The following is a 7,531-nucleotide window of genomic DNA, read 5'->3' as shown; positions in this document are numbered from 1 at the left end:
ATAACAGATATTTACATCCACAGCATTTATGTTCTTTAATGCTATCGTTATCTCGTTGTGAGCATATGTGTCTGGATGATGTGCCCAGTGATGCTACAGAATAGTAGAACTTGGTATGAAATTCAGGCTTTGTTTCCTATATCAAGTATAGGAAAATTTCTAGTCTTTACTGGGTACACCAGTTGCTTAATGTGTGGACATGTAGATACATTTTGTTTTTAATTCTGTAAACTTTTTCTACAGTCCAGACTGTATCCTCCAACTTATCCATCCCCCTACTGTTCCAAATCTCACACTTACTTCCCACCCCCTCCCCTGTCTCTAGGAGGATGCCTCCACCCTCACCCCACTAGGCCTTACCACTCCCTGGGGTCCCAAATCTCTTGAGGGTTAGTTGCATTTTCTCTAACTGAGTCCAGATCTGGCAGTCCTCTGCTGTATACGTGTTGGGGCCTCATATCAGCTGGTGTATGCTCTGTTGTTGGCTCAGTGTCTGAGATATCAGGGGTGGGGTCCAAGTTAGTTGAGACTGCTGTTCTTACTATATGGTTGACCCCTTCCTCCTCACCTTCCTCCAGCTTTTCCCTAATTCAACCACAGGGATCACCAACTTCTGTCTTTTGATTGGGTATAAGTATCTGCATCTGACTCTTCAGCTGCTTGTTGGGCCTTTCATAAGGCAGTCATGATAGGACTCTGTAAACATACCATAGCATCTGTAGTAGTGTCAGGCCTTGGGACCTCACACTGAGCTGGATCCCAATCTGGACTGCTAGGTGACCTCCTTTTCCAGGCTCCTCTCTGTTTTTGTTCCTGAAGTTCTTTCAGACAGGAACAGTTCTGGGTCAGAGTTTTTGACTGTGAGATGGCAATCCCATCCCTCCCTCACTTGATACCCTGTCTTTCTGCTAGAAGTTGACTCTATAAGTTTCCTCTCCCTATTGTAGGACATTTCATCTAAGGTCCCTCCCTTTGAGTCCTGAGAGATTCTCACCTCCCAGATCTTTGGTACATCCTGGAGAATCCCCCTACCTCCTACCTCCTGAGATTGTCTCTTTTGATTCTTTCGGCTAACCCTCAGAGCTTCAGTCATGTTCTCCCCTGCCCCTCCGTACATGATCATGTTCTCCTCTTCTCCTCCTTGTCCTCTTTCTCATCTGGGTCCCTCCCTCCCTTCCCCTTCCTGTGATTGCTTTCTTCTCCATCCCAAGAGGGATTGAGGTATCCTCACTTGGCCCCTTCTGCTTGTTAGCCTTCTTGAGTTTTATGGATTATATCCTGGGAAATCTGTTCTTTTTGGCAAATATTCACTTATTAGAGAATACATATCCTTTTGGGTCTGAGTTACCTCACTGAAGATGGTATTTTCTAGTCCCATCCATTTGCCTGCCAAACTTATGATGCCCTTGTTCATAGCTAAGTAGTATTCCATTGTATAAACAAAGCATATTCTCTATCCACTTTTCTGTTTTGGGACATCTGGGTTGTTTCCATCTGGTTAAACCCTCCTTTTAAAAATAGTTTGTCTTATAAACAGTGGACATTTGATTGCCATGTTTATCTCAATAAATACTGTACAAAAGTTGCTTGCAAATATTAAAACTTTTTTCATTGCACGGAGTCTAGTTCTAAATATTACTATTAAAGACTTTTGCGAACTCCCTGTGAAGCGCCTCAACTATCACTAGAACTTTAAAAAAATTTTTGTGTAGCTTTTTTCCTCCAGACCTATATATGGTCCTATTCCTCCTGCCCTCCCCGCCACCCTCAGGTTTTCTCCATACAAAAATAGTCCCCCCGAAAAGAAGTCCCAAGATCTCTCACTAAAGTTTTCTAGTCGGCATCAAGGTTTTTGCTTTAATTTGGATGAGATCGGTAGATTTTTTTCACAGCTGTCATTTTGCTGTGGGTAATGAGATATTTTTTTCCTTTTGAGCAGTCATATTTTTCTTACTCTCCTCTTTTGCATCCCTCCCAATTTCCTCTTTGAAAATTTCTCCCCTTCTCTAGTTTGCTGTCCGGGGCTCTCACATGTGCGACAGGGGCAGTGTGCCTTTAGTTAATGGCCTTGCCGGGGCACCAGGCAGCTCTGGCAGTGCTGGGCCATGTGCAGTCTCCTGGATGCAGCGAGCTCTGGCACCTCTGCCCCATGGGAGGTACATGCTGATCATGTCCCAGAGGTCCCTGGCTTGGTAGGGCTTCCTGTAGTGGGAGGAAGAGGTAATGGGAGGGGTGTTCTGGAGGGAGGGTGGAACTGACCAGGGACTTGACCACAGAGCTCATGGAGCCCAGCCCCATACAGGGCTACCCTGCTACCAGTAGGATATGCTGAAGATGGGCAAGCTGTTCACGTAGTTCTCCAAGCTGGTCATGGAGCTGTACTGCAGGGCGCTAACAGAGTGGTGCATTGTCTGCATAGTTTTCGAGGAAAGGGTTCTTGATGGGTTTTGGATTCTGCAGCTTAAATTTAGGACCATTACAAAGAAAGAGGGAATTTATTCGGATTTGAACATTTTAGTTTTAAAATTGTACAAAAGGAACATATAAAAGCAAGTACTTGCAAGACGATATTCGTGGTCTTGTTTAGGGCAAACATTCTAGATAGATTGTACTAAATTTTTAACTTAATGTTAAAGGCAAAAGGAAAAAGAAAAGGTCCATGCAGGTTGTTACTGTTCGTAATTTATAATAGCTTTGTTCAATCCCACCCTTTTCATTTTGTTCACATAAAAAAATATGGAATTACTGTGTTTGAAATATTTTATTGTGACCCAGGCAAGAAAGATTAGCTTCCGTAGCTGGTGGGACCAGCACTGTCCACTGTTCCAACCACAAGCCTGAAGCCCGCAGCCAGTGGGAGGAAGTGTCTCTTCAGGGTGGAAGAAGATGAGGAAGAGGATGAGGAGGACAAGAAGCCTGTGTCCCTGTCCACCCAGGTGGCGCTGCACTGGAAGTCGTCACCAACCGCCTGACATCTTGAAAGAGTGCCCCGGTACTCAACCAGATCTTCGAAGAGGGCAAGTCTGACATGGACGAGAACCTGCCACCCAAGCTGAGCGCGCTGAAGATGAACATTGCATCACCAGGCACAGTGCACAAGCACTACTACCACAGGGAAAGCCAGGGCTGTGACTCGAGCTGCAGCAGCTCTGAGACCAGCAATGACAACTCTGAGAACCACCAGCGGCTGGACAAGGACAGAGGCTTGGCTTAGTCGTGGCACCGGCGTAACAGCAATGAGGGGCCACCAGGCAGTGAGGGCGATAGTGGCGGTCAGAGCAAACCTAGCAGCGGTGGTGGTGTGGTCAAGACCAGCTCACGCGAGCAGGGCACGGGCGGCGGTGGCCAAGGAGGCTCAGGTGGGACCTCATCAGGTACAGCAGGTTCCTCAAGGTGCTGTGCAGGCCCTGACTCCTCCTCATCCTCCCCTGCCTCTGCCGCCCCATGTGGTGAAGAGCTTGTGCAGAGCCTCAAACTTGTGAGCCTGTGTCTAGGCTCGCAGCTACATGGTGCCAAGTACATTCTGGACCCACAGAAGGCCTTGTTTTCTAGCGTGAAGGTGCCGGAGTTCACTTGGAAGATGTGCACCAGTGCCCCAGGCCTCAGCCCCTCCACTGACCTTGACCCGGTGAGGACCAAGAAGCTGAGGAACAACAGTGCTCCAGCTACCTCTGTGTGAAAAGACCATCTCTGTGAACATCCAGCACAGGGAAGGGCTCAGGGAAGGGCTGCTCTGCGCCTCCAGCCCTGCCAGCTGCTGCCACGTTATCTGAGTTGTAGTGCGCTCACTCACTTCATCTGTTCTGACGTGACAATGCATGGTCTTTGTGCAGGCTGCTACACGCTACTTTCTTTTCCAGCCAAAAAGTCTACTGTGTGATTTTACATTCATGATTTTCACTGTGGATGACCAGGATGAAGTTGTGTATCTGGAACCCAACGTAAATGGAGCACTTAGAAATTCATATTCTGAACTTAACTGGAGGGAAAATGCTTTCGTTTCTTTGTGAAAAGCCCAAATTCCTGTCCTAACCTCCAGTGATAGGGAAATTCCATGCTCTGAGGCCCACTGGTGCCTGAGACAGAACCAAAGCAATAACGTGATGATGAGATGCCCACAGGCCAGGTGCCCAGGGCCCGTGCACAGAGAACCTTAAAGTCACAGTTTGAGTGCCCACTCCTGTTTGTCTTTTTTTTTTTAAGATTTATTTATTTATTTATTTTTATGTCTGTGAGTACACTGTTGCTGTCTTCAGACACACCAGAAGAGGGCATCAGATCTCATTACAGATGGTTGTGAGCCACCATGTGGGTGCTGGGAATCAAATTTAGGACCTCTGGAAGAGCAGCCGGTGCTCTTAACCGCTGAGCTACCTCTCCAGCCCCACTCCTGTTTGTCTTAAATGACTGTGAACGAAGTTGGGGCTCTCACATCTTCATTGACAGAAATGTTCTTGTTTGTAGTAGGTGAGATCAGCTATTTACTTTTGTGAGGCAACTTACACCATAGAATTACAAGGAGACAATCTTTTGTGAGGTGATGAGGTGAGCTCAAGTCTTAACTCTACTTAGAGTGTGTATGTCTGTCTGACAGAACAAAAAAGAGGCTCTGTGTAAGTTTCCCCTGCAGGCCACAAGGCAGGGTTTTCTTCAAACCTGTGTGGAATTCTATCTGTATTTAAAGATGTGACAATCTTAACACCAATGTTAAAAGTCATGAGGCTGTACAAAGATGTCCTAGGGGTCAGAGTTGGTGTGTGCTGAGGGCATAAACTTGTCAGCTGATTGGTCAGCTGCCTCTAGTTCTGGCCAATCTTTTTCTTTGTGTGAACATTGACAGGTATGTGACAGATGGGAAATAATCCAATAATAAAGTGGCATACTGGTGTTCAGCAATAGAAAAAATTTTCTTATGGTTTGTACTATTTTTGTAAGTTGTGATACGTTAAGGTTCCCCCTCCCTTTTATTTTCCATAGTTGTATTGTAAAAGATTCTACTCTGTTATTGAAGTCAGGCTGCAGAGAATCCATGTATATATTTGAACTAATACCATCCTTATAACAGTTACATTTCCAACTTAAGTTTTTATTCCATTATGCACAGTTTGAGATAAATAAATTTTTGAAATATGGACACTGGAAAAGATAGTTTGTGCCTTTAAATGAGAATGCAGTTTAAACAGCCTCCCTGTACAAAATATAGAATAAAAACTTTTGTTTGGTTAAGAAATGATCAGAGTTCTCACAGTATCTGAAGCCTGTGGCAGAGGACCAGGTATGATGTAGTATTTGGAAGGCTGATACGGGAAGTCTGTGGAAGCAATCTTACTAATACGTTACGTAACTCAGAGGCACAGAACTCCAAAACTTTACCCTTTGAGTGTTGTTACTTTTATACTGCTGCACTTAGGAATTCACTCCAGAAAATTGCATCATTATTCCAAAATCCCCAAATGATATTTTAAATACATCCTACAGTATCCGTGAAAACATATTTTTTTTCACACAAAATTTGAAACCTGGATGCAACTGAAATTTTTACTAGATCATTTCATTCTTTAAACTTTTTTTTCTTAACATAAGCCTAACAGTGCCATTTCATTACTGTAATCTTACTTCAAATTTAACAATTTGTTTTGCAACCGGAATGCCCAAGTTTTCTCATTACTTTCAAATGGGCAGAGGGTAATTTGAGGAGGTGGTAAATTATAATTATTGCTGGTGGTAAACTTTGACTATTGTTAGTGTCATCCACTCCTAAATTACCAAAGTTTATTCCTTACCTCTCTATGTTGCACACCTTGGCAAATAATATGTAAATTGCATTTAATTTGGCACTGTATTAGTTATCGGTACTTTTTATATTTTTCCTGATATTTTTCAATATTTCTCTGCTTCATATACTTCTGACATTCCTGCCATTATGTTGTTCATGTTTCCCCTTCCTTTTAATAGCTTAGATTTTTATCCTCGAGACATTTATCTCAGTCCTTAACTTCTTATATTTGTTCACTGATCTGATCTCAGCTAATTCTGTGAGTTTTAATTACATTCTTTGTGTATAGGATCCATCAACCTGTATAATTTCTCCTTAGGAGTTCTCCAGTTCATACCCCCACTTGCTTGCAAATATATTTAAGTGTAATTATACTATGTATTTACCAGTATTCTATCTATGCTCAAAGATGGTTTTCTTCTTATGTTACTTATTGAAGATTTGTCATGTAACTACTTACTTGAATAGAAAAAGTCATTGGTCGCTATCATTGTGAAGGGTGGGGTGGGGCAGTTCTCAGGGTTATGAGAATAAAACCCACACGTGCTTGTCCTTAAAGAGGTATACTATCCTTTTCCTAGCCTCACGTGTATCTAGCCTGATCATTTCTTACAGTTGTAAGTACAATAGATTTTATAGTAGCTTTCAGTTCTAAGTGCCTACACCTGTGATATTAAATTACCCACTCAAATGCTATCAAGTTCTTTATTAAACACAGTATTTAATTCTATGTAACTATTTCAGTTATAAAATATAGTGACAAAAAACAACATATAGAAGAAAATGTTTGTTTGCTTACAGTTTAAGAAGGTTAGAGTTCATGATGGAATAAGTGAAGCTATGATATCTGGAGAAGCATATTGAAAGATCACATCTTAATCTGCAAATGCAAAGCAGAATGCCCTGTGTCTGGTGTGGGACAGTGAACGTCATCCTGGTTCCAGGTTGAGGAGGCTTTAGAACCCGGTTACCATGAAGGGATAGTAGGTGTTTGACTGGACTCCCAGAAAACGAGGCTGGTCACTAGCCAGCAGCCCTCCATAGATTTGTGGCCATACTCCCCCAAGAACCCAAACACTTTGGTTTCCTGGAAGGTGCCTGAGGGGTTATAGGAATAATAACACTACAGCATTGCCAGTTAGCATCATTTATGGTCGGAACTATGATGGTATCTGATCCTCTTCGAACCTCCGACTTTTGTTCTTGAGAAGTGAAAACATTCTTGGCAAATGCTTTCACTCTGGTCCCTCTTGCAAAGAACTCTGCTGTAGGTTAGCGGTAAGGTCCTACAGCAGGATGTCGGAAGTTTGACCATGCTTACCCCATGCCACATCCGGGTGGGTGTAGGGCTGTGAGAAGCCGTGGAACACTACTCCACAGGTGAGGAAACACAGTCTGAGGCACGGGACACAGCCGGAGCTCCTTCGGTTCCGGGACCTGCAAGGAGGCAGGAGCTGTCTAGTTCTCGGTTTCTTGGGCCTCCGGGTGCTGCTAAGATACCACAGAAGAGCTGAGAAGAAAGTGGGGACCCTCAGGGCTGGATCTAGTCCAGGGCCTAGGGCGAAAGAGGGAGAGCTCTGGCTGGTCTAGCTGGGAATGTCCTTGGCTGGACTGCAGAAGGCTTGAGTTTGGCGGCTGTGACTGGGACCACAGGGAAGCTTTCTTCAAGAGATTAGACTGCAGCTCTGTAGGGGAAGGTCTTCTCTGTGGCTCCCTATGACAGATCCCTATGAAAAGAGACAGTCCATGGCTTCA

At 44.0% G+C, this 7,531-nt stretch overlaps 1 pseudogene; it reads left to right on the top strand.

The window, feature by feature from the left end:
• Nucleotides 1-2,062: 2,062 nt before the first annotated feature.
• Snrk-ps1 (SNF related kinase, pseudogene 1) lies at nt 2,063-4,110 on the top strand (annotated as a pseudogene).
• The last annotated feature ends 3,421 nt before the right edge of the window (nt 4,111-7,531 follow it).

Source organism: Rattus norvegicus, chromosome 15, assembly GCF_036323735.1.
Source record: "Rattus norvegicus strain BN/NHsdMcwi chromosome 15, GRCr8, whole genome shotgun sequence".
Classification (NCBI taxonomy): Eukaryota; Metazoa; Chordata; class Mammalia; order Rodentia; family Muridae; genus Rattus; species Rattus norvegicus.
Note: the sequence above shows the minus strand (reverse complement) of the source record. Positions and strands in the feature narration are given on the sequence as shown.